This window comes from Plecotus auritus, assembly GCF_963455305.1.
Source record: "Plecotus auritus genome assembly, chromosome: 10".
Taxonomy (NCBI): domain Eukaryota; kingdom Metazoa; phylum Chordata; class Mammalia; order Chiroptera; family Vespertilionidae; genus Plecotus; species Plecotus auritus.
The window spans coordinates 48,010,950-48,035,565 of record NC_137785.1 but is presented as its reverse complement, the minus strand read 5'-3'; the positions used below and the strand labels follow the sequence as shown (position 1 = coordinate 48,035,565).

Sequence of the window (24,616 nt, the reverse complement as noted above, 5' to 3'; positions counted from 1 at the left end):
CCTTTGGTCCACAAGCCAACCCTGTATCCACTGAGCCAAACTGGCTAGGGCTCCTTTGATTTTTAGAGAGTAGAAGGAAGGCAGGGAGGGATGGGGCAGAGGGAGGGGGAGAGAGAAACCTTAATGTGACAGACACACCCATTGGTTGCCTCCCAATCCCCAACCAGGGGCCAGGGCCAGGGATTGAACCTGCAACCCAGGTATGTGCCCTTGACCGTGAATTGACCTTTGGGTGTGTGGGCCAATGCTCTAACCCAATGGTCGGCAAACTGCGGCTCGCGAGCCACATGCGGCTCTTTGGCCCCTTGAGTGTGGCTCTTCCACAAAATACCACGGCCTGGGCGAGTCTATTTTGAAGAAGTGGCATTAGAAGAAGTTTAAGTTAAAATAATTTGGCTCTCAAGCCCTGACTGGTTTGGCTCAGTGGATAGAGCGTCAGCCTGTGGACTAAAGGGTCCCAGGTTCGATTCCGGTCAGGGGCATGTACCTTGGTTGGGCTCATATCCCCACTGGGGGGTGTGCAGGAGGCCACTGATCGATGTTTCTCTCTCATCAATGTTTCTAGCTCTCTATCCCTCTCCCTTCCTCTCTGGAAAAATCAATAAAATATATATTTTTTTAAAATTTGGCTCTCAAAAGAAATTTCAATCGTTGTACTGTTGATATTTGGCTCTGTTGACTAATGAGTTTGCCGACCACTGCTCTAACCACTTAGCACCACCAGCCAGAGCTATGTTTGAGTCTTAAGGCATGTACATAAAAACACAAATAGAACCACTTAGTTCCTAGAAAAGGGGTCACATGTAAATTTTCACAATACTTCACACATTTCTAGAATAGAAGCTAATCACACAAGGCAAGTGCCTGAGATGAGGAATCAAAAAAATTGGGTCCTGGTGTTGAGAAACCAAATTATCCCTCTTTATGTCTGTACCCAAGCAGCTGAATGTTGCTGGAGAAAAACCACATACTAAGCCAACTAGTTTATCTTTAAACTCATGATCATAAACTTCAAATGGGTACCCAATCCTGCCAAGACAGTCCTACTAGGAAAGCCATAAGTTTGCTTTCCCTCTCCCCTACATTTGCATCATCTTCATCAGTTATGCTGATTATCACAATGGAAGCATCCTGCTCCTATCCAAGGTTAATCCTCCCAGTTTCCTTATATCCTCCCATGGATTTCACTCCTATATAGGTCAGGTAAGCCTTCTCTCTACTGTATCACTCCCAATGGCACAAAACCATGCTGTAGAACCCTACCATCTTTTAAACATCTCCTCCTTTGCACTGGCTGAATAGCTCAGTTGGTTAGAGTATCGCCCATACTCCAAGGTTGAGAGTTCCATCCCGGGTCAGGGCACATACAAAATCAACTAATGAATGCATAAGTAAGTGGAACAACAAATTGATGTTTCTCTCCCTTCCTCTCTAGAATCAATAGATAAAAGAAACAAAAATCTCTCTGATCCCATATCCTTCTAGTTATGCCTAAATTTATTTGCTCCCTTCACAGCAAAACTTCTCTCGTTGACTACATGTAGTCTCTATTTCCTAACTTTCTCGTTCACTCTTCAACTCATTATAGTCATATCCACATTTCTGATTTACCAACATGAATCAAGCCAAGGCCATCAATAATATTCTCCAGTGATCTCCAAGGCGACTGTTATCTCTAGCCCAAGTATAACTCTCGGCAGCACTACACACAATTGACCACATCCCTCCTACCTGAAACCTTTTCTGCCCTTAGATTTCACAATTCAACACCGTGAATTTCCTTTTGCCTTCCTAGCTGCTCCCCTGTCTCCATTACCCTATTTCTAAAGGCTGGAATGGCTAGGATTTGGCACCAGAACTTCTCTTCACTCTTTCCTTTAAAGTCAGGTTAAACCACACGTATGGTTTAATCAGCTCATGCAGTTTAAAAGCTTGATTTAGCTGCTAACGACTAGATATCTTGAAATTTTGCATTTTAAATAATTCAAATTTCTGATTCCCTTAAAAAACACACCACACACTCGGATTTGTCAATATTGTTGGCAGCATTCTCATAACAGAACAAATGGAGAAGCTGTTTGTTATCCACATCTAAGGGAGTTGAGATTATAATCCTGAGTCAAATTCCCAAAGTACCAAAAACTCTCCTCCCAGAGCCACCAGTTTTCTGTCCACTCTTCTGTCAACTTTATCTCTGAGCCCGCAGGTGCATCTTGGGGAGGGGGAGGGCGACCGCACTCTGAACGACTCCAGGACTCCGCCCGCGCCGAGAATTTAACAGCCCTCAGGGCAAAGACAAGAAGTACACATTTTGAAATACAGAACTACACCGCTCCAAAAACAAAGTCCTTTCGGCACAATACTGCCAAGATCCGGTAAAAGCATCAAGTCTAGTTTTCCGCTGGCTTTTCCGGGCTGAAGTGGTCCAGGGACAAGAGGAAGCCCTCTTCTAGGGCGGAGAGGTTCCCAAAAGCCGCTGGGAAGAGACAACTCTTCTCGCGGTCACTGAATTGTTTGAGATGAGAATGCGCGGGGACCGCACCGGCCTACCTCCTTGGCGGGATGCGGTGCGGCGCTAGGAAGGCGGATCGGACAAGGCTAGGGTGGAGACTAGGGCGGGGCCTGCCCCATGAAACGCCTCAGACCCACCACCTAACCCCGCACGGGCTTCTTCCAAACACCCTCACCCCCTTTACGGATTCAGGGCGAGAATCTACAGCTAAGGAACTAGGTTAAGCGGACTTGTGATCCCGGACCGCCCAGAGGCGGTGACCTCCGCCCAAGAAACCCCACCCAGCGGGAGCCCGGACTTCGCGGCGCCCGCGGAGCCCACGCGCGACCGGGCGAGAGCGCGGGAGGGCGCGTGCGGAGTGACGTGACTCGCAGCGCGTCCCGTTACGCCATCGCGCCCGCTTTTGAAAGTTGGCGCCCGGGGCCGCCTCCCATGCTGCCCTGCGCCAACCCCTCCCCTCACCTTTCCTCCCCCGCCCTCCACTCGTCGCCCGGCCAGCCCCCCCACCCGTCCCTTCCCTTATCAGCACCCGCGGCCCCGGCAGCGCCGACGCAGGCGCACTGCACCACGCTGCCGCCATTTTGTGTCCGAGCCTGTGGAGCGATTAAACCGTGCGCGGAGCTGCTTCTTTGGCGGCAGCGGCGGCGCGGTGGCCGGTGCGGGTGCGCGGAGCTAGCCAGGGACGCCAGGTGGCCGGAGCGGTGGAGCGGCGGCGGAGCGGGCGCTGCGGGGGGTGTGGCGCGGAGGTAAGGGGGCCCCGGGTGGAGGAGGTTTCGCGGGCCGCCTCTAGGTGTCACGATGGGGCCGCTCCGGTCGGCGCTGGCTGCAGCCCGGCGCCAGCGCCGCCGCCGGGGGGTGTTTGTCTCCCTCTACCGTCCCTGCTGCGGCGCGGCCGCCGCCATTGCCCGTCGCCGCCACAGCCCGGCCGGCCCCCCCAACACACACCCGCCCGCTAGGCCTCCCTCCTGGCGGCGCGCTAGGCCTCCGGCGGCGCCGGCGACAGAGGCCCGCGCGCCGGCGACTCCATTTTCCTTCCTTTGTCTCTGCCCTCGAGACCGGCTCTTGGCTCGACCGATCACCCGGCCGCGGCCCGCCTTCTGCCCTCCGCCACTCCCGAGGCGGGTAGCCTCAGCCGACAGGCGATCTCCGTGCCTCGGCTTCCGCGCCCGCTTTTCTCAGGGGTCCCAACTCTGCCGCCTCTCGCGCAGCCGGGTCTCCGTGCAGTATTGGTGTCGGGCCCTGGCCAACGCCTCTCAGGCTGCCCATCCTCCAGCCCGCCCGGTCCCTGGAACCTACCCGGCTGCCCTGCGAGGCTGCTCGGCGGTCGCTGCCAGTCCGCGCGTCGCCGCCGCTGGTCTCCGTCTCCACCGAGTGGCGCAGGCGGCGCTGCTGCGAGCAGAGGGACCCCAGAGCTGCCGAGAGCTCCCTCTGCAAGGCTGGCTGAGCTACTCGCGCCTCGACGCCGCCTGAGCGGGCGGGGGGACGCGCGCTCGCCGCCCCCGCCGGGCCCCGCTGCGCCCCTAACCTAGCGCCCGGGCTCTTTGCCGAGCCCTGTCGATGCGGCCCCCCACGGTGGGCGGAAAAGACATGAGTTCTGAACCAAATAGTTTTTCTGGAGCCAGGGTCGGACTTCCCTTGCAGTGAGTGATAGCCTGATTTTGTGCGCTAAGAGATCTCAAAGGGATCAAAACTGATCTCAAGTGATATGACAAATTCCTGAGTTCTGGATTATGGTCTGGCCAACTTGGGCAGGCGACCCTTGAGTTTCCCTAGCGCTTTAAAATGTCCTGACGCCAACTTAGTACAGTATTTAGTACTTGGTTCTCTAGTACTAGGCGAAAGCAGTTCTGGATTCGGCAACCCGATCTAAAGCTCCAGTACGGCAGAATGAATTATTTTGACTTCACTGGTAATTTGCCCATAACGCTGAAATCTGAGGGTTGATGTTGTAATTGAATCTTGGGTCACTAGCTGCAGTTGGTTTATAAATATCTACGCCTAATGTAACTACTCTTTAGTAGCAGACTTCCTGTAGCCCTGAGTTCAGAATTAAGTAAACATTTCCGTACGTATTCTTCATGCTTTCTTCCGAATTTAGATCAACTAGTGAAGTTAATTCCACTACCCTATAGGCTGCAAAAGAAGTCAAACAGGGCACGTATATTACATTTACTCCGTTCTTAAGCCATCTTGCATCGTAAAAATGCTTTCTGTTGAATTACCTTTTTGCTCTTTCCTCAAATATTCTAGTGCCTTTATATAGTATGGTCCGGCAGTTGATGTAATAACTCCGCCTGATTTGGAGAGAGAAAGTCTTGATTAACTTTTTTTTTTTTTTAAGAAAAGTTGCATTAAGTTTATGAGGAAATTAAAACATCCTGGTGCTAAGCAAATTTGTCAGTCCATTATGTGTAATCTCAATCTGTAGGCTTTTGCAGCATTCTGCCTCCATAGGGGAGTCTTTCAACATCCCTTTTTGAACCCTACAAAATGTTCCTTCTTCCCCTCCTCCAGAATAAAATTGCGCTAACTAAATGTAGTAGCATTGATGGAGTGTCAAGTTTAGGAATAGAACCACACTTAATTGTCTAATATATTAGTCCATTTGTGTAATTTTTGCACTCTTGTGATTTTGGGTATTATTTTTCTTTTGAAATTATGGATGTCAGGTGGCATGTTTTACTTATTAAATAAGCTCCACATGCATTAAAAATTAAAATCCAGCAGGTCTGTAATTGAGCCAAGAGTAAAGCTTCCCCCCCGCCCCTTGTTAGCATTGTGCTCCACAAACCATATTTTGCTTCTTGATTCAGTTGTGCGATATGCAGTCATTTACTTCTAAATCTTACACATCATTTATACTGTTTTAATGATATAGAGCTTATCCACAGAGTTGCTGTCCTTTGAGATTTCCCAAATGCCAGGATTCATACTAGGTTTTTATTGGAAAAGTAGATCTACAGAGAAGATAAATTGAGGATATAAGGTTACCCAAAGGAACTTATTATTTAAATCAGTGGTATGAGGAAGATTACAACCGAACTGTTTGTCCACATAAGAAAATGCTGCTTATTTAAAAGTAGTTGTAAAAGTCATCTTAGAGATTTGTTCAACCAACATAAAATTTAGGAGCTGTAAAAGTTATCCTTAAGATGCATTCAAATTCTAAGGTCTTTAGGATTTTGCTTTAGAGAACACACAAAAATGAGGACACCCACCTAAGACTTATGAGAGGCTTGGGGAGTTCCTTTGTGAGTTGTGGAGGCCACCTGTGGCTGGCAAGTGCCCTGAGGAGGAATCCTGTGGCAGAGCCTTCCTTGCACCATGTTGCCTGCTGACAGAAATTCACCTCTAGAAACTGGTCTTTTTTTTTTGCTTCAGGGATGTTGCTAGTATTAAATTCACTCCATATCATCTACTTTATAGGCTCCATTTCATTTTTTAAAACCAGAAACCAGTTGACCATTTATCTACCTTATTTACCTATCTCCGTTCCAGATGACTTCAGGCTCTTTTGCCAAAAATTAGGTCCTCCTTCAAACAACTATGAATTGTCATAATTTGGTATTTGAGAAAGAGCATACAGGTTTAAGAACAAGTAACGATGACTTTGCAGACCATGGATCATAATTATATATATAGAATTTGGCATGCCATATTTTAAACATCCCTAAACTTGATCTTTCCTGGCAGTATCTTTTTTGTTGTTGTTGTTAGTCCTCACATGATATTTTTCCTCCATTGATTTTTTTTGGGAGAGGGGAAGAGAGAGAGAAACATTGATGTGAGAGAGACGCATCAGTTGGTTGCCCACACCCAGACTGGTGCTGGAGATGGAACCTGCAACCCTTTGGTGCATAGGCTGGCACTCTAACCACTGAGCAACACCAGCCAGGGTCCCTGGCAGTATTTTTGTGCATTTTCTCAGTGATTAGTATTTGGGTGCAAAAATGTGGTATGGCATATAGATTGCTGACATACACCCCAAGAACAGTGATTTTTTTTTTCCCCCCACACACAGTCTTCATTTTTTGTTGCCCTTAGAATATTCAGGGGCATAAATTCTCATTCCCTTTGACAGTATATGGACTCCAATACAAAAGTTTCTTAAACTAAATACACTAGTCCTTTATGTTTTAAATTGCTTCTCAAGAGAGAAGACTTTTCTTCAGGTTCATCTAAGAAGGATTATATCAGCCTAGTTTTGTGGGCTTTAGTTAATTATGAGTTGGATTCCCTCTTGGTTATACCTCTTATGCTAAATTCTTTGAAAACTCTTAATTCAAATTTAGCTCTTTTATTTCACTTGTGAGTTCCCCCAACTACCTTCCCCCTTGGAGGTAAGTTCCACTCTACCACTGCCTGAAGCTTTTTTTTTTTTTTTTTTATAAATATATTTTTATTGATTTCAGAGAGAAAGCGAGAGGGAGAGAGATAGAAACATCAATTATTTAGCAAATGTCTTAAAAAAACTGGAGTGTTTTATTATTGGCTTAATTAAGATATTTATGGAATGGCCCAATTAATAAGATGGCATATTTTATCAGTCTTCATGTCCTAAGTTTGTTTTTCATATTATATGTGCATTTGTGCGTACTAGTATTTAGTATTCATAAAAATGACTTATGCTTCTGTTTTAGAATGGTCACGGACCTGGGGCCAAAGAACAAGATGCGCTAGTGGACAGACTGCTGACCAAGGGCTTGAGAGCTGGATTCTGTTTTTCCTCTTCAAACTGACTTTGCAGCCACGGAGAGGTATACTTCCATTTCTTGGTCTTAAAAATAGAAGTAATAAAACCCTCCTTGGGTTGGAGGATTTGCTGGACCATTCTTGGGTATAGGAGATGCAAGAGGGTGAGTGGTGGAGGGCATACAGGCTTTATGGTCAGAGAGTCTTCAGTTTGAAACTCTGCACTACCATATATTAGCTGGATGACACTGGGCAGTTACTTAACCTTTCTATGCCTACAGCCCTCATTTGTGAGAGAATAACATTAATTATAGAGGTTATTCTCAGAGTTGAGAATATGGTAAAGCATTAAGTACCATTTTGGGACTGTACATAGAACAAAAAAAAACAAAACAGGAAATGGTGGCTGCTTTGCTGTAGAAAACTTTGGAATGTATATTTTTTGACAGTATTAGTTGAAGTCTTGGTAAATGAATTCAAAAGTCTGTTGCGGAAATTTGTAATATTGAAGAGGAACAAACAGATGGAATCCTGTTCTTAGGGAATTTGGCATCCTGGATAAAAATGGTCCTAATTGAGTTAGCCTAGCTCAATGGTCGGCAAACTCATTAGTTAACAGAGCCAAATATCAACAGTACAACGAATGAAATTTCTTTTGAGAGCCAAATTTTTTAAAATTAAACTTCTTCTAATGCCACTTCTTCAAAATAGACTTGCCCAGGCCGTGGTATTTTGTGGAAGAGCCACACTCAAGGGGCCAAAGAGCCGCATGTGGCTCGCGAGCCGCGGTTTGCTGACCACTGGCCTAGCTAATGACCCATGTTTGCATCAGAGTGTTAGTTATAGTCACTATCAATTTTTTTCTTAAAATTTGAAAGGGTCACTTAAAATTTATTGTGGCCTCCACTTTCTGCTATAAAATATAATAGACATCACAGGGAACTTGAAACAGGCTTCTCATAAATGTCAGGATCTATAGGCTTTGGATCTCATAAACAACAAAAGGTAAGGTGTTGGGTGTGAAATTGTACCTTCTCAGGCACTTCTTTCTTATCCCCTAGAAAATGTGAAAATTGTTTAATTTCACTTATGTAATGGCAAAAAGGAGTGTAGAGGTGGACATTACAAATGCTGAGATTAGATAAACATATGAATAAATCATCTAAGTGACTACTAAGATTTTTCTTACAAACCATGCCTGAAGCATATAGAGAGGAGGAAGGGAACAGGAATGAAAGCTCTACTATTCTTCAGATCTCTGTTTCCCAAGTGGGCATCTTGGTACGTCCATCAGATGGGAAGGACAAGGTCTTTGTGCTGGTTTCCTGTCGTCCAGAAATAACTTGTGCTCTACAGGTTCGTGTAGAAGTGTTGATACAAAATACATACTAATGAACTGCTGAAAAGAAAAACAATACTGATTTGAAAAGCTATTGAGAAAACTAAACTAGTTTGGAGAATGGGGTTGTGGAAACATGTTGGTTACTTTTAAGTGCTGTGGCTAGTTTAATCCCTGTTTCTCAAATGGATATAAATGCCCTTAGGGTACAAAGTGATACGATTCCTGGGTACTTGAAGCCACAAGATAAGCATGACCCATCTTCTTGGAGCTTCAGTTGTGCTCATTGAGGGGGCAGTGAGTTGAATAATTTAACTGGTAAATAATTAAAATATTTTTTACATTGAAATAAATACATATTTTAGGAACAGAATATGCACTCTCTGAGACTTGTCTAAGATTACACAGGTCATTAAAATGGGGCATGAATGCCTGGTAGTGGGAAGTGTTCTTTGTATAGGCACTACAGTAGAGATCTTTGAGAAGCAATACTTTTGAGTTATAGAACAGCTCTATCATCCAGCTCCTTAATTTTATTCCCTGTAGTATCCTGTGAAATATAGATGTTAAATGGTACTTGTTTGCTTGCATGCATATTCCTAAACATGTGCGACATGCACAAGAGCTCAGCACAGTTGATAGGCAGTTCTGGATAGCTAGACCAAGTTAGAAATACTGTCAAAAGGAAAGAGGAAGCAATGAACAAAATCAGGTCTAAAACTATAAAGTAAATTATATAAAACAATTTTGAAAACATAACAGGTTAACTCAAGCATAATTAACAATTTATATAGATTCTCCCCCCCACACACACACAGTTTGATAAGTAAAATCATAATAAAATGGCTAAATTCTAAGCTATGGACCTTGCAGTTCCTAAGATTATTCCAAAGCATCTATTCTTAACTGTTTTATGTGTGTTGCTAATGTTACTTACGTTCCTCTTAATGTAAGTGGTACTTAAAAATTACATGATTAAAAATTACATGATCTTTATTGATAACGCCTACTCTTTGAATACAGGTTTTATATTTGAACCTGATTGGCTCTAGACATACCAAAGTGTGACTTTCTCTGAAATGATGTGAGTTGGATAAACCCAGTTACTTAGATATCTGCAGTACTTATTGAACACTTGTAATTTTTCGATAATACTTTGAGAGTTTTTTTTTTTTTTAATGCAATACAAAAAGAGAAATTATTAAGGAATAAAAGTAAAGAAAAACCCAAACAAAAACCTGGCACATAGCACGAGCTCAGTAAGTTTGAATGAATGAATGCCTAGGGAATAAAATTAAATAAACATTAAAACAGTAGTCAAAATAAAAAACAAGTATTGGTAGGGTGGTTAGGTTTGGGGTGACTTCTTCATTTTCTATAGTTTGTATAACATAATTATTTTATAAATGCAAATACCCCCCTCCTTTTTTTAATTAGATAAAGCAGAATTACCAAAAATTGGGAATAACAATGTTGGGCCATAGGGGACTGATTAAATTGATACATCTATATAATAGGTTGTGATACAACCATTATATTATGCGTAGGTATATTATGTATAGAAATACATAAAGCAGCCCTAGCTAATTTGGCTCAGTGGATAAAGTGTCGGCCTGCGAAATGAAAGGTCCCAGGTTCGATTCCGGTCAAGGGCACATGCCCGGGTTGTGGGCTTGATCCCCAGTGGGGGACTTGCAGGAGGCAGCCAATCAATGATTCTCATCATGACTGTTTCTGTCTCTCCCTCCCTCTTCCTTCCTCTCTGAAATAAATAAAAATATATTTAAAATAAATAAATATATATATAAAGCAGCTTACCAAATAGTATGCACACTGTTATCCCATGTGAGAGTAAATATGTGTATATATACAGGGTGTCCCCCCAAAATGTACACACTTTTTTTCTGATAGCTCACTTGATGTTTCAAGTGTGTGTACATTTTTGGGGGACACCCTGTATATATTGGGAGGGGACTATGGATATAAATCAGAATGCTTATATAAAACTTATAGGTTTATATTCTGGCTTAAACCTGAGTTTTCTCCTATTTACCTGTATTGTGTTTTTTTTTTTCTTGTTTAGGGGAGGATAATTATAGCTGAGAACCAAGATATACATTGCTACCTGAATTAATCTATAAACTTTTAGCTGATGCAATATTGAAAGCCTGGATTTTCATTGGAAGAGCCAAGCTTTTGGTTTTGTAGATGTTTTTTGGGGGGAAGGGAGTACAAATTAATTCAGCAGATTCAAAAGGGAATACTATATGCAGAGAGGGAAGATCAAGTGCAAAAGCAAAAAAATATATAGCAGAATGTGACCATAAGGAAAGAGCTAGACCATGATTCCATCGTGTGTGTGTTTTTTGTTGTTATTTTTAAATATATTTTTATTGATTTCAGAGAGGAAGGGCGAGAGAGAGAGAGAGAGAAACATCAATGATGAGAGAGAATCATTGATCGGTTGCCTCCTGCACACCCTACTGGGGATGGAGCTCAAAACTCAGACATGTGCCCTGACCTGGAATCGAACTGTGACCTCCTGGTTCATAGGTCAACACTCAACTAGTGAGTTATGTCAGCTGGGCTGTTTCCTCTTGTTTTTGGTACATCACAAAAGAAGGGCTCATGGTATACTTATTTATTTTTAAATTTTTATTTTAATTCCTCTTTTACCAATATTTATCGTCTGTTTGTTAATTTGCTCAAACCCAGTATACATGTATAGTGTTATCAGAATTATTAACCTGAACTCCATGGGAAACAACTTTTATTAATTACAATACAGTGCTTATATATAATTCTTTAGTCCTTAATCTTATAATCTCTAATCATTTCCAAGTTATTTAGGTACAGTTTCCCCCACTCTCTTCAATGAAGTTATATATCTGTAACAGTGAGATTTTCTTTATTTTTATTTATTGTTGACAGTATTATATTATTTTTATTTAAGTATGTTTTTATTGATTTCAGAGAGGGAGAGAGAGATAGAAACAGCAAATGATGAGAAAGAATCTGCATGCCTCCTACTGGGAATTGACCCTGCAACCCGAGCATGTGCCCTTGACCGGTATCGAATCTAGGACCCTTTAGTCTACAGACTGACATTCTATCCACTGAGCCAAAAAGCTAGGGCTAGATTCTTTTTATTTTTTATTTTTATTTATTTTTATTTTTTTAAAATATATTTTATTGATATTTCACAGAGAGGAAGGGAGAGGGATAGAGAGCTAGAAACATCGATGAGAGAGAAACATCGATCAGCTGCCTCCTGCACACCTCCCACTGGGGATGTGCCCGCAACCAAGGTACATGCCCTTGACCGGAATCGAACCCGGGACCCTTCAGTCCCCAGGCCGACGCTCTATCCACTGAGCCAAACCGGTTTCGGCGGGCTAGATTCTTTTTAAAAGAAAATAAATTTATACTTTCTTCACCTATTTCACCCATTCCCCACATCCCACCTCTGGCAACAACCAGTTTTTCTTTTATACAATCTGTATTGTATAATTTTTAAAAGGAAAAGGAATCCAGTACAATAGGAAGAAATACTGACGCTTTCTGATACCCTATGTTAACTTCAAATTACTAGGAAGGTACTTCCTTATTGCTAGATGTTAACCTGTTCCTTTAAAGACAGCAATCCTTTGGCTTTTTGCCTCTAATATTTCTCCTCCTATTCCCCATTGTTTGAATTATTTCTAACATAAGAGTAAATTGATTTTGAGTGAGAGCTAAATTAATTGTAAATTTGAAGGCATAGATTTTGAAATGTCTGTTCTTGACTCTTCTTAGTAGTAGATATTTGCTGATTTAGTGATTTCTAGATAAGTACATCTTAGCTAGTGGCTAAGTAGGTTATCCTATCAAGTATATAGCTATAGCTCTAAGCATTTTTTGCACTGAAATTAAATCTTCTGTTTCTTATTTTAAAAAGAGATAGATGATACACCAGCTTTCCCAACAAGGAAGGAGGAAATCGAGTCCTAAAAGGTTCTAGATGGGTGCAGGCTTTTGAAGAAAAAAGCAGATATTTTAATGTTCTGTACAGTGGAGAGGGTGGGGAGTTATATAAACAGTAATTACACACTAACTTTGAGAAGCCTTTATAGTTTAAAACATAATTCTAATAGAGGGAGGAAAGAGCCAGTCTGGTAGATTGTAACTTATGTTTGTGGTATTTTTGCCCAACACAGGGATTTCTCTTTAAATTACTTGGACTTTAGATGCAAATGCTACTTGGTAGAGTGGTGTGCATTAACCATCTTCATCTAAATAGGCTTCAGAGATCTGCCTGATTTCTGGGTTACAAACAAGGATACTGCAAAGCTAGAGAACCACCTTTTGCTCCACTCTAATGTACAACTTTACCATATGCAGTTGTTGAAATTTCCTGTTTGATTTCTTTCAGCTGGAAACTGGTCATACTTGTTCCCGTCTTACCTATAAGGATGAATCTAATTGATAACCTAAAAAAAGTGTAGAATGTTAAAAGCCAGGAGAAATTTTAAGTCATCTGGCAATCCCCTCATTTTGCAGATAAGAAAGCTAAGAGGCAAAGTGATTTACCGAAGGTCTTGGTATAGAACAGTGCATCTGTCTTTTTTTGTTGTTCTTCCTTAGACTGGCTCTAATTAGTTTCTAGGTTTCATAGAATATCTTGCATTTACTTCTGTAGCTAATTATCTTATACTGGAGGCCCAGTGCACGAAATTCGTGCACGGGGGGGTGCGGTGTGTGTCCCTCAGCCCAGCCTGCACCCTCTGCAATATGGGACCCCTTGAGGGATGTCTGACTGCCCATTTAGGCCCGATCCTACTGAGATTGGGCCTAAACAGGCAGTCGGACATCTCTTTCACAATCCAGGACTGCTGGCTCCTAACTGCTCGCCTGCCTGCCTTCTTGATTGCCCCTAACCACTTCTGCCTGCCAGCCTGATCACGCCCTAACAACTCCCCTGACAGCCTGATTGATGCCTAACTGCTCCCCTGCCTGCCTGATTGCCCCTAACTGCCCTCCCCTGCAGGCCTGGTCCCCCCCAACGGCCCTCGCCTGCAGGCCTGGGTCCCCCCCAACTGCCCTTCCCTGCAGGCCCGGTCGCCCCCAACTTCCCTCCCTTGCAGGCCTGGTCCCTCCCAACGGCCCTCCCCTGCTGGCCTGATTGCCCACAACTGCCCTCCCCTGCTGGCCATCTTGTGGTGGCCATCTTGTGTCCACATGGGGGCAGGATCTTTGACCACATAGGGGCAGCCATCTTGTGTGTTGGAGTGATGGTCAATTTGCATATTACTCTTATTAGATAGGATAGAGGCCTGGTGCACGGGTGGGGGCTGGCTGGTTTGCCCTGAAGGGTGTCTCAGATTAGGGTGGGGTTTCCCTTGGGTTGTGGAGCGGCCTGGTGAGGGGCCTGTGGTGGTTTGCAGGCTGACATGCCCCCTGGCGACCCAAGTAGAGGCCCTGGTATCTGGGATTTATTTATCTTCTATAATTGAAACTTTGTAGCCTTGAGCAGAGCCAAGCCTCCTGCTTGCTCCCTGGCCGCAGCCATTTTTGTTGGGATTTATTTATCTTCTGTAATTGAAACTTTGTAGCCTTATGTGGAGGCCAAGGCAGGCTAGGGCTGCAGAAGCTTGGCTTCCTCCATCACCAGGGGCAACTCAAGCCTCCTGCTCTCTCTAGCTCCGTGGCTGCTGCCATTTTTGTTGGGATTTATTTATCTTCTATAATTGAAACTTTGTAGCGTTGAATGGAGGCCTGGCCCCTCCAGGGTGTGCGGAAAGCTTGGCTTCCTCCATTGCCAGAGAAACCCAAGCCTTCTGCTCGCTCCATGGCTGCAGCCATCTTGGTTGGGTTAATTTGCATACTTGCTCTTGATTGGCTGGTGGGTGTGGCTGGTGGGTGTAGCGGCGTGATGGTTAATTTGCATATTGCCCTTTTATTAGATAGGATGCATTCAGTATTTTAGATCTTTTAACAGAGAAACATATCAATGTATATCTTTAGAAAAATGTGGAGATTGTACTTTATTGCTCTCAAGTATAGTACCCCTGTTCACTGGCACACAGTGGGTTTTATGTCTGTATTTGTCAGAATTTTTTTTAATGCCGTCACCAACTTTAAAGTTTATCCATGTGTATAATGCGTTACTAGGCTCTAGCAGTCACTAGTATTAAAGCTTGGTATCTAATATCAAGGCTATTGGGGCTTTGAGCTTATTCATCTCTTTATGGATAACTCAAGACTTTTTCAGAATCCTTTAGTAATTTCCCTGGGATAAGAACAGACCATCCTTGGGAGGGCTAGTGTTGGTTAGCGCCTCTATTTTTAGTGTAGTCCAATTGGACCTCTGAAATTTCGAAATTATTTCAGCCCACTACTGTTCATTTGTTTAGGTAAACTCTGGTATATCAAAACTCTGGCATAGCATAGTCACTATCACATATCGTAAAGCAGGTACAAACTATTTTACATTCACAGAGGTATGGTATGGTATGGTGCAGAACTATTCTATAATAATAGGATACTCTTAATTGTTTTTAATATTTCTTGTGTTTTTGTTTTATACTTGTAACTTTTTGCTATTGAACATTTTTGTTGTTAGTATATGTTGAGACTATAAAGTAATAGTGACTTGGTTTCCTCTTGGGAATAAATTTTTAAAATAATTTTATATAATTTGCCTGTACCCTCCCCCCAATTTATTGATTAAGCTATTGCCTATATTTCCTTTTTTCCTATATTTGTTTTCCTATTTCTAAGGAGCAGCCAAATTGGCAGATTGTTTCCATAATTTGAACTTTGTTCAAAGGCATTATATTGCCATTTATTATTACCCTTATGCCTCTGGTACACGTGTGCATTGTTGAATTTAAGCTGTTAGCTTCTAATTTAAGATTGAATTATAGGTACCCCATTTACCAAATAAAAATGATTTGGTTTCTACCAAGTAGCCTTCATGAGTGGGTACTGGGTTATAGAAACACTAGAGCAGTGGCCACATGGTCATTGATACACATTGCAAACCATGAATTCACTTGGTTATTATGTATGTCCATTTCTCTTTTTCTTTTTTACCTTCTGTCATGCGTTAACCTTGTCCTATACAATCTAGAGAGATCTTTTGATACTGATGGTACACATAACAGAGGTTAAACCTTAGAACTTCCTTATTAAATTATACATTTCATTATTGCTTATATGGGAACCATTTATTTGTCTAAATAAATAAAGCGGTTCTTTGTATTAAAGAATGAATCAGACATTCTCATAGTAGAAGACGGTGTGTATTTGAGTAGCTTGGATTTTGTAGACCTGTATTTAGGATGAATAACTTTACATTCTAGGTCAGTCACTTCCAAGCCATAGTCAGCAGAGATTCTATATCAGAATCTCTTGAGGACTTTTTAAAAGGTCTCATCCAGCCTGGCTGGCATGGCTCAGTGGTTGAGCGCCTACCTAGGAACCAGGAGGTCACTGTTCGATTCCCAGTCAGGGCACATGCCCGGGTTGTGGGCTCGATCCCCAGTAGGGGACATGCAGGAGACAGCCAATCGATGATTCTCTCTCATCATTGATGTTTCTATCTCTCCTCCCTTCCTCTCTGAAATAAATAAATAAATAAATTTGTTTGTTTGTTTGTTTGTTTGTTTCAGAGATTTCTTCCACACCAGAGCTACTGAATCAGAATCTCTGGGATCTATGTATTTTAAAGTTCACTAGGTGATTCTGTTACCAGCCAGGTTTGGGAAACACTGCTTAGGTAGAATGTGCCCCAAAATCCATAGATGTGCCTATTAGATGTTCTGTAAATTCTCTGTGTGTGTAATTTATTCCATTTTATAACATTCATTCAAGATGATGGATTTGCCACAGTTTCCCACCCTTTTCTCCTATTTCCAGTAATGATAAACTGTGGAACTGCTCCAAAGACAGTATAACTCTGAGCTGCTTTCAGGAATACGGGCCTAGATCAGGGCAAGGAGGGATTTGGTGGTCATCCTTGAGAGAGCAAAAAGAAGTGAGACGTTCGGTTGCTGTGTGCCAGCAAAAGTGTCATCTAGGCTGTAGAAAGTAGAGAGGGAGGGACAGCATGTGTGTGGGAGGCAGCCTCCAGTTGGTACTGTGGCATAGCATGTTGACTCTTAGGTAAGTTTTGTCTTTTGTTTTAAATGTTCAGTAAATGAAATAAACAGGCTACCCTTAATGAGGAGCTAGAACATGACCTCTGTAACCAGGTTACAATAATAACTTTTAGATGGTTTAGTACATTTCCATTTGGTTATGTTGAATATTTTTGCCCAAAGTTGGTCTAATTCCTTACATATTTAAATTTCCCCATATGCTATTTCCCTGTTAGAATGCTCCTCTCTTACTGTGGTTTGCCTGGCAGGATCCTCTCACCCTTGAAGATTCAGCTTTTTTTTTATATATATATTTTATCGGTGGGGACGGCCACTCGGGCGGCTGCGGCCACTAGAGCCGCCTGGCAGGTTGCTGGCTGGCTCCGAATCTGAAGATCCAGCTTTAATAATTCTTCCCCTTAAAGCCCTCCTTCACTCATTTAAGCCATTCTTTGTGCCAGGGTGTGGGAAGTCTGTTAACCCCTGTTACAGCAGTCATCACACTGTATAGCTGCCATTTGTTTTATCTGTCTCCCTGCCAGATGAGCTTCCTGAGAACCAAGCCCTTTGCAGTTAGGACCTCCACTACAGCACCAAGTAATTAAAAGGGAAATTCATAGGTGTAACTAGCATCAGGCGCCTTTAGAATTACTACATCTTAATGTCTTAAAAAATTAGTGTGTTCACAATTAGCTTTTATTTTTACGTGGCAGAATTTTTTTTTTTTAATTGATTTTATAGAGAGGAAGGGAGAGGGAGAGAGAAATAGAAACAACAGTGATGAGAGAGAATCATTGATTGGCTGCCTCCTGCATGTTCCCCTACTGGGGGTCGAGCCCGAAACCTGGGGCATGTGCCCTTGACCGGTATCAAACCCGGGACCCTTCAGTCTGCAGGCCGATACTCTATCCATTGAGCCAAACGGTCTAAGGCAGGATTTTTTTTTTTTTTTAATCTAACCTATAATTGTGTTAGGACTTCTTTTTCTGTTTAAGGAATGACATAGCAAAAAAGAAAATAAGCTCATGTAATTAAGCTTCTACTTAGCACACAATGTTTGTTTTTCCATGTGTTCTTTCTGCTCTTGTCATGTGCAGGGACCATTTGTGCATGTTTCATATGACAGTGGCACCAATATTGAGTGTCTGCTGTTTACCTAATACTTTTATATTCATTGCTGCAGAAATAAAAGACATAGTTCCTGCCCTTACCATTAAGCTAAAAGTCTATTTGGGGAAAAGACACAGACATAGAACTACAGTAAAAAACAAAAAAACAAACTTGAAGTCAGTAGTCAAGGTTGAGAAGACTGATTTGATTTAGGGCAGCAATTTTCAACCTTTTTCATCTCATGGCACACACAAACTAATTACTAAAATTCTGCAGCACACCAAAAAAAAAGTATTTTTTGCCTATCTGACAAAAAATAGGTATAATTTTGACTCATTCAAATGATGTGTTGGCTTGTCATTTTTTTATTTGATGACCTAAAGGAAAAGTCAGGTATTGCATGTTTTACAAATTCTTGTGGCACACCAGTGTGCTGCAGCACACAGGTTGAAAATCGCTGATTTGGGGGATGACTTGAGCTGAGAGGGTGGGGGACAAGGGAGTCAGCTATGGTGTGGAAGATGCCCCAAAGGTGAGGGTGGGTGGGTAGAAAGTATGGGAACAGATTGTACAGAAGTCTGGAAGCAAAGCCGAGGAGTTTAGAGTTGATTTAGTAAGCCTCAACCATGTGTTTTTTGTGCCTCATTTCAGGATTTAGTCTGGCAGCAATATGCTGGACAGACTAAACTAGTAAGAGTCCGGCCTGGGAAGCTGTTCTGGTTTTTTTTTTTTTGGGGGGGGGGGGGCGGTGTTTTGTTTGTTTGTTTTGCTCTTAAGTTTTCTCTTCCATTCCTGGATTTGGTCAGTCACCAGGTTCTGTTAACTGGTTGCAGCCTTCATCCTACAGAAATTCAGTATTTTATCAAATAAGTCATTTTTGTGGGTAAAATATATCGAGGGCTTGTGGTTAGAATTCTAGGAAACTGAAACATATATTTTTGTTTAGCTAACATGTATTCATTGCCTTCAAGGAGCGGGGGGGATGCAGAGAAGCACAATTGCTAGGCTCTGTGCACGCATTGTTTTATTTAATCTTAATGACAACCTATGAGGTGGATAACATCATTCCTGTTTTGTACACAAGGAAATGGAGGCACAGAAGGGTAGCATATCTCACTCTAGGTCACACTGCTAGTAAGTAAAAGAACCAGAATTGGAATGTAGGTCTCTGGCTGGAGAGTATAAGCTCTGGACTATTCAATCCTGTTTTTCAAAGAAAATTACTATTCTTTTTTTTTTGTTCTTGGTGCTTTTAATATGGAACAAGAGTTTTCTTCATGTTATACATTAAAACACGATTTTTAATGTCTGCATAGCATTCCATTTAGTGAATGTATCATTATTTACTGGATTTAACTATTCCCCTGTGGTTTTACTTTTAGGTTGTTTATCATTATTCGCTTTAATAATGTTTTAAATTTTCTGTGATAGTGACAGTACTAGATTATATTAATTATTGTGGCTTTATAGTATGTTAACATTTGGTTATAGAAGATTGTCTTCATTTTCCAGAAATTTTATTGTTATCAATATCTTGTTTATTTCAGGCAGATTTTGAAAAATTTTTATATAAAAAGTAGAAAGAATTAATGTCTTTACAATGTTAGGCCTTTCTGATCATGGATACAGATAGTACTGTCCCTGTTTAGTGAGGTCTTTTATGCCTCCTAGAAGAGTTTTGTAATCTTTAGATAACAAATGCACATTTTGAGTTGAGGTTATTTTTATTTTGATAGGTTTGTTAAGAATAGTATAACTTTATATTTCTGTATTGTTTTTCTGTACTTTCTGTTTATTGAATATATAAGTGTACTCTATACAATTTCATGTATAGTCCATCTCATTTGAAAAAAATATATAGAAAATACAAATAGTAAATGATATAAAGTCAAACCTGCAGAAAATACCAATTAGAATAGAATAATTGGTACATAGTTTGAGAGGAAAATAATTGATCAATGTGTGGCAACTTAAAAAAAAGTAATATGATCCTATTACATAGGTTTCTCAGTGAAAGAAAAAAAATTCTTTAAAGAAAAGCTTTTCCAAGTATGTGATTCCAAATGAAATTTCTCCCACATATCCTTTAGTATAAGCCAAGGGCGTAATGCCAAAACAAAACTTGATGAAAGCAGTTCTTTAGGGGATAAGATCCTATGACCCAAGTATACCCAGTTTTCTGGTGTTCTGGGTATAAAATTCTGGGATAAAGACTAGAATAGAATGCTGAATTTCACTGAGGTAGAATAAGGACAGAAAAGTCTCTTTTTAATCCTCACCCAAGGATATGTTTTTATTGATATTTTTCGAGAGGAAGAGGGAGGGAGAGAGAAACAGTAATGGGTTGCCCCACCCCGATTGGAATAGAATCTGTAACCTTTTGGTGACAGTCCAACCAACGGAGCCACCTGGCCAGGGCAGAAAAGTCTCTTTTGGATTTACCAGTTAAGGGCCATTCCTGGCTTCAGAGCAATTCAATAATTAAGAAACAGAAACCAGACTGGTAAACCAAAGGGTGGAAGAGAAATAAAGGGGTGAAGACAGCCAGTGTGGAGTTGAACATGGGAATATAGAGATAGCAGATGCTAAATTGTCAGGTGGAGTTAAGGGGATTTTTAAGACGGGAAAGATTTGAGCAACCTAGAGCTGGGAGAGAAGAGGCCGAGGCAAGAGGGAGAGGGGCTGATCTAGAAGACTCCCTAAGGATGCTGGCCACAAGGGTGGCCTATGAGCAAGCGCAGACCTCAGAGCCCTTTGTGTCCTAGTCTAGGTCTTGGTATCTTCCCACTCCACAAGTCAGCGGAGCCAAGGGAGGTGCTCAGGTGCCAGTTTTCCTCTCTTCTAGCCCCTTCACCCCCAGGTATCAGGATCGTCCTGCCTTAGCCTTAGGGACCCTCCTGCCTACCCTCTACCCAGATGTTGATTTGAATGATTTTCTTTTATTGTTTCTAAGCTTTACTTTTTCACCAAGATGACAGAAAATACAGGAAGGATCTGGTCTTCAGAGTTCCATTTTATGTGTGATATTGTGGCCCAGGGGACTAACCTGCTTTGCCAGGTTCTTTTGGTTAGTAATGGATAGGGACTAGAGTCCAGGTTTCTTCTTAGGTGATAACCAGACATCCACGTAGATAACCTTTAGGTAATAAAACTGCGATTACAGATGTGGATTTTAAAGATCTCTGTGTAGAGACAGCAGAAGTGAAAAGGTTAGCAAATGGAGTGGCTACAGAGAAAGTAACAGAGCCTTAATGTGCTCAGAGGGAGGAGCTCTCAGAGACAAGGGAAGGCAGGAGCCAAGGGAGAAAAGAGGCCCTGATGAAGGAAGTATATCAGTTTCATACTGTCAGATCTCAGAGAAACTAAGGTAGAGGATGAGGAAAAGGCCTTTGGGTTGGCTGGTGTGGTTTTTGGTGAGTGGTGCTTATGGGCCAAGCAGAAGGACCACAGAGTAGGCTTAAGGAGCAATGGAGTCCTTTATTTAAAAAATAGAGCATGATTTATCCACTGATCTGTTTTTGTTTTGTTTTAAGGGAGGGAGGGATCAGTTGCCTTCCACTCAAGCCCCAAACAGATCAAAAGATCAAATCTGCAACCTGGGTATGTGCCCTGACAGGGAAGGGGACCCCCCCCCCCCATCACCTTTTGGTATACAGGCTGATGACACCCCGCCAGGGCTGGAGTCCTTTTTAATAAGGACAAGTTCTTAATATAGAGCAAAGCCATGCCCTGGCTCCATGGTTATAATGTTGGCCTGTGCACCAAAGGTCCTTGGTTCAATTCCTGGTCAAGGATAGGTACCTTGGTTGCCAGTTCCTTCCTGGCCCCTTGTCCAGGCACCTGCAGGAGGCAACCAGTTGATGTGTCTCTTTCACATCAATGTTTCTCTCCCTCTTCCTCTCTCTCCCTCCCTCCCTCCCTTCTACTCTCTCTGAAAACCAATGGGAAAAAATATCCTCAGGTGAGGATTAAAAATTAAAAATAAATAAAATAGAGCAAAGCTATGCAAATCTTTTATGTGCTTCATTTTTCAGATTTCAATAAATAAGCTAACATACTTTGATAATCAGAAAAAAAGTTGTGTCCCCAGAATAAATGTAAATTCTCTTTTTAGTGGTGTTGATCCACAAAAAGATTTTACAAAATCTAGAAAGCATGGCCGACTCAAGCAATGAGAGTGGCAAAGAATATGAGAGAGAAAATGTCCATTCCACCGCCCCACCCCCACCCCCGTAGTGGGCAGAGCTGAATCCATGAAGAGAGAAGATGGATCAGAACTACTGAGTGGGGAGGGAGAGTGGTGACATAGCTAGGAGAGCACAGTCAGTCTCCTGGGAGTGGGGAGAGACCTGGTCCAGCCTCTAAGGTTAATTATTGATTTCAGAGGAGAGACTCCCTTCTGAAGAAAGTTAGGTAAAGGAATCTACTGCTTGAGGGGATTTCTAAGCAGTGTATGGGAGAGGCTGGTTGGTGGCTTGCTACTCTGTGCCTGTTTTTTCTCTGCCAAAATATAAGCTATTGCTTTAAGACCCTGAGTAGATTGTTAATGGACCTAATACTCTGTCAGCTCCACTCCCTGGCAACACAGTTGGTTTCAATTTGTACTCCTTTGTACCAACTATTTTTCTACCTGGTGTTTTAGGTTGGACTTGATTATTTACAAGCAATTTCTAACATTTTAAGTTCTCAAGATGGACAAGAGGGATTTTTCTGTGTTTTTCAAAGTATTGTATACTACAAAACCCTACAGAGCTCAGAGATGAAATGCTTTTCCTCCACCAATTTTATTACAGAGGATATCTAAATAGCCAGGATTATGTAGCGATTTTCTGGCAGGGCCAGCATTAGCATCTACAGCTTGTGAAATGTTTTTTGTCCTTTGTTACTTTTCTCAAGAATGTCACCAAGGTAGATGGGGTTTGTTCTCTGTTCCCTAAATCCAGCATTTGGAGTTACAATCTTTGCTGAGGTCCCAATTTTGAGACCTTTGTGGTCTGGAAAAATGTTTTTTTAAAATGTGTGTAAGTAGCCCTGACTGGTTTGGCTCAGTGGATAGAGCGTTGGCCTGCGGACTGAAGGGTCCCAGGTTCTATTCCGGTCAAGGGCATGTACCTTGGTTGTGGGCACATCCCCAAGTAGGGGGTGTGCAGGAGGCAGCTGATCGATGTTTCTCTGTCATCAAAGTTTCTAACTCTCTATCCCTCTCCCTTCCTCTCTGTAAAAAATCAATAAAATATATATTTAAAAAAAATAAAATAAAATGTGTGAGAGTAATAATATAAAGTAGTACTTCTTGAACTTAAATATATGAAACCACTTGGGGATGTATTAAGTTGCAAATTCTGATTCTGTGGGTCAAGAATGAGGCCTAAGTTTTGTGTTTCCAATGAGTTCCCAGGTTATGCCAGTGCTGCTGGTTCTTAGACCGTACTCTGAGCAACAATGGTATAAGGTTGTGCTGTCCAGTACAGTACAGCCCCTGGCCACATGTGGCTGTTGAGAACCTACAGTGACTAGTTCAAATTGAGGTGTACTATAAGTGTAAAATATATACCAGATTCCGAAGGTTTATTATGAAAGAAAAAGAATATAAAATATCTCAATTTTTTTATTGGTTACATCTTTTATTTTTTAATATATTTTTATTAATTTCAGATAGGAAGGGAGAGGGAAACATAGAAACATCAATGATTAGAGAGAATTATTGATCGGCTGCTCCTGCACACCCCCTACTGGTGATTGAGCCCGTAAGCAGGAATGTGCCCTTGACCGGAATTGAACCCGGGACCCTTCAGTCATAGGCCGATGCTCTGTCCACTGAGCCAAGCTGGCTAGGGCTATTGGTTACATCTTTTTTTTTAATATATTTTATTGATTTTTTACAGAGAGGAAGGGAGAGGGATAGAGAGTTAGAAACATCTATGAGAGAGAAACATCTATCGGCTGCCTCCTACACACACAACCTCCCTCCGCCCCCCCCCCCCCCTCCCCCGGATATGCCCATAACCAAGGTACATGCCCTCGACCGGAATCGAACCTGGTACCCTTCAGTCCGCAGGTCGACACTCTATCCACTGAGCCAAACTGGTTAGGGCTATTGGTTACATATTGAAGTGATAAAATTTGGGACATACTGGGTTAAATAAAATTACTAAAATTAATTTCACCTGTTTCTTTTTACTTTTTCAATATGACAGTAGAAAATTACACCTATGTGACTCACATTTGTGGCCTCTATTATATTTCCAGTCTAGAGCATTCATTCCTATCCTAAGAATAATCTATCTGAGCAATAGTGGTTATATAAAAGAAATTATAGTTAGGGTCATGCTTAAAGTAGTCTTTTATGATCAGAAATATAAATGAGACCTTACAATAAAAATGCTAGCACATTGATGCTTAAACATATTTATAGGCAAATTATAAAGCATTCTACAAATGTCCCTTGATCTTCACCTTATGCAGTAACATTTTATAATATCTGTCCCCACTTTTAATGGAACAGCTAGTAAGAGGTCTTTGCATTGAGCATTGTAGTGTTTTTCTCTTCGTTGTTGAGAACAAGGGACTAATGAAACTAGATAATGGCAGAACAAATCAGACTGACAACCAGCAACCCACAAGGTTTTCCGTCAGCCTAGGTTATGTTCCATGCAGATGGTAGGGTTTGCTGAATCTATCAAAAAAATGTAGGTTGCTTCAAGCCTGGCTTTTGCCCTCAAAGAGATTTCGCAAGTCAGCTGGGGAAATGGATCATTTTGAGAAAAATTTAAGCGCAAAATAGTGTGGTTATTTTATCAGCAGACACATTCAGAGAAAAGTAATGGCTAAAGAGCAAAAAGT

General features: G+C 41.9%; 1 protein-coding gene across 4 annotated transcripts in view; it reads left to right on the top strand.

Moving 5' to 3' along the window:
* The first annotated feature begins 3,060 nt into the window (after positions 1-3,060).
* CTCF (CCCTC-binding factor) overlaps positions 3,061-24,616 on the top strand; it is a 45,821-nt gene continuing 24,265 nt past the window's right edge. For all 4 annotated transcript variants that reach the window (XM_080645841.1, XM_080645840.1, XM_080645843.1 and 1 more), the window contains exons 1-2: positions 3,061-3,258; positions 7,153-7,269. The gene's annotated coding sequence lies outside the window, so the exon portion shown is untranslated. The remainder of the gene's footprint in view (positions 3,259-7,152; positions 7,270-24,616) is intronic.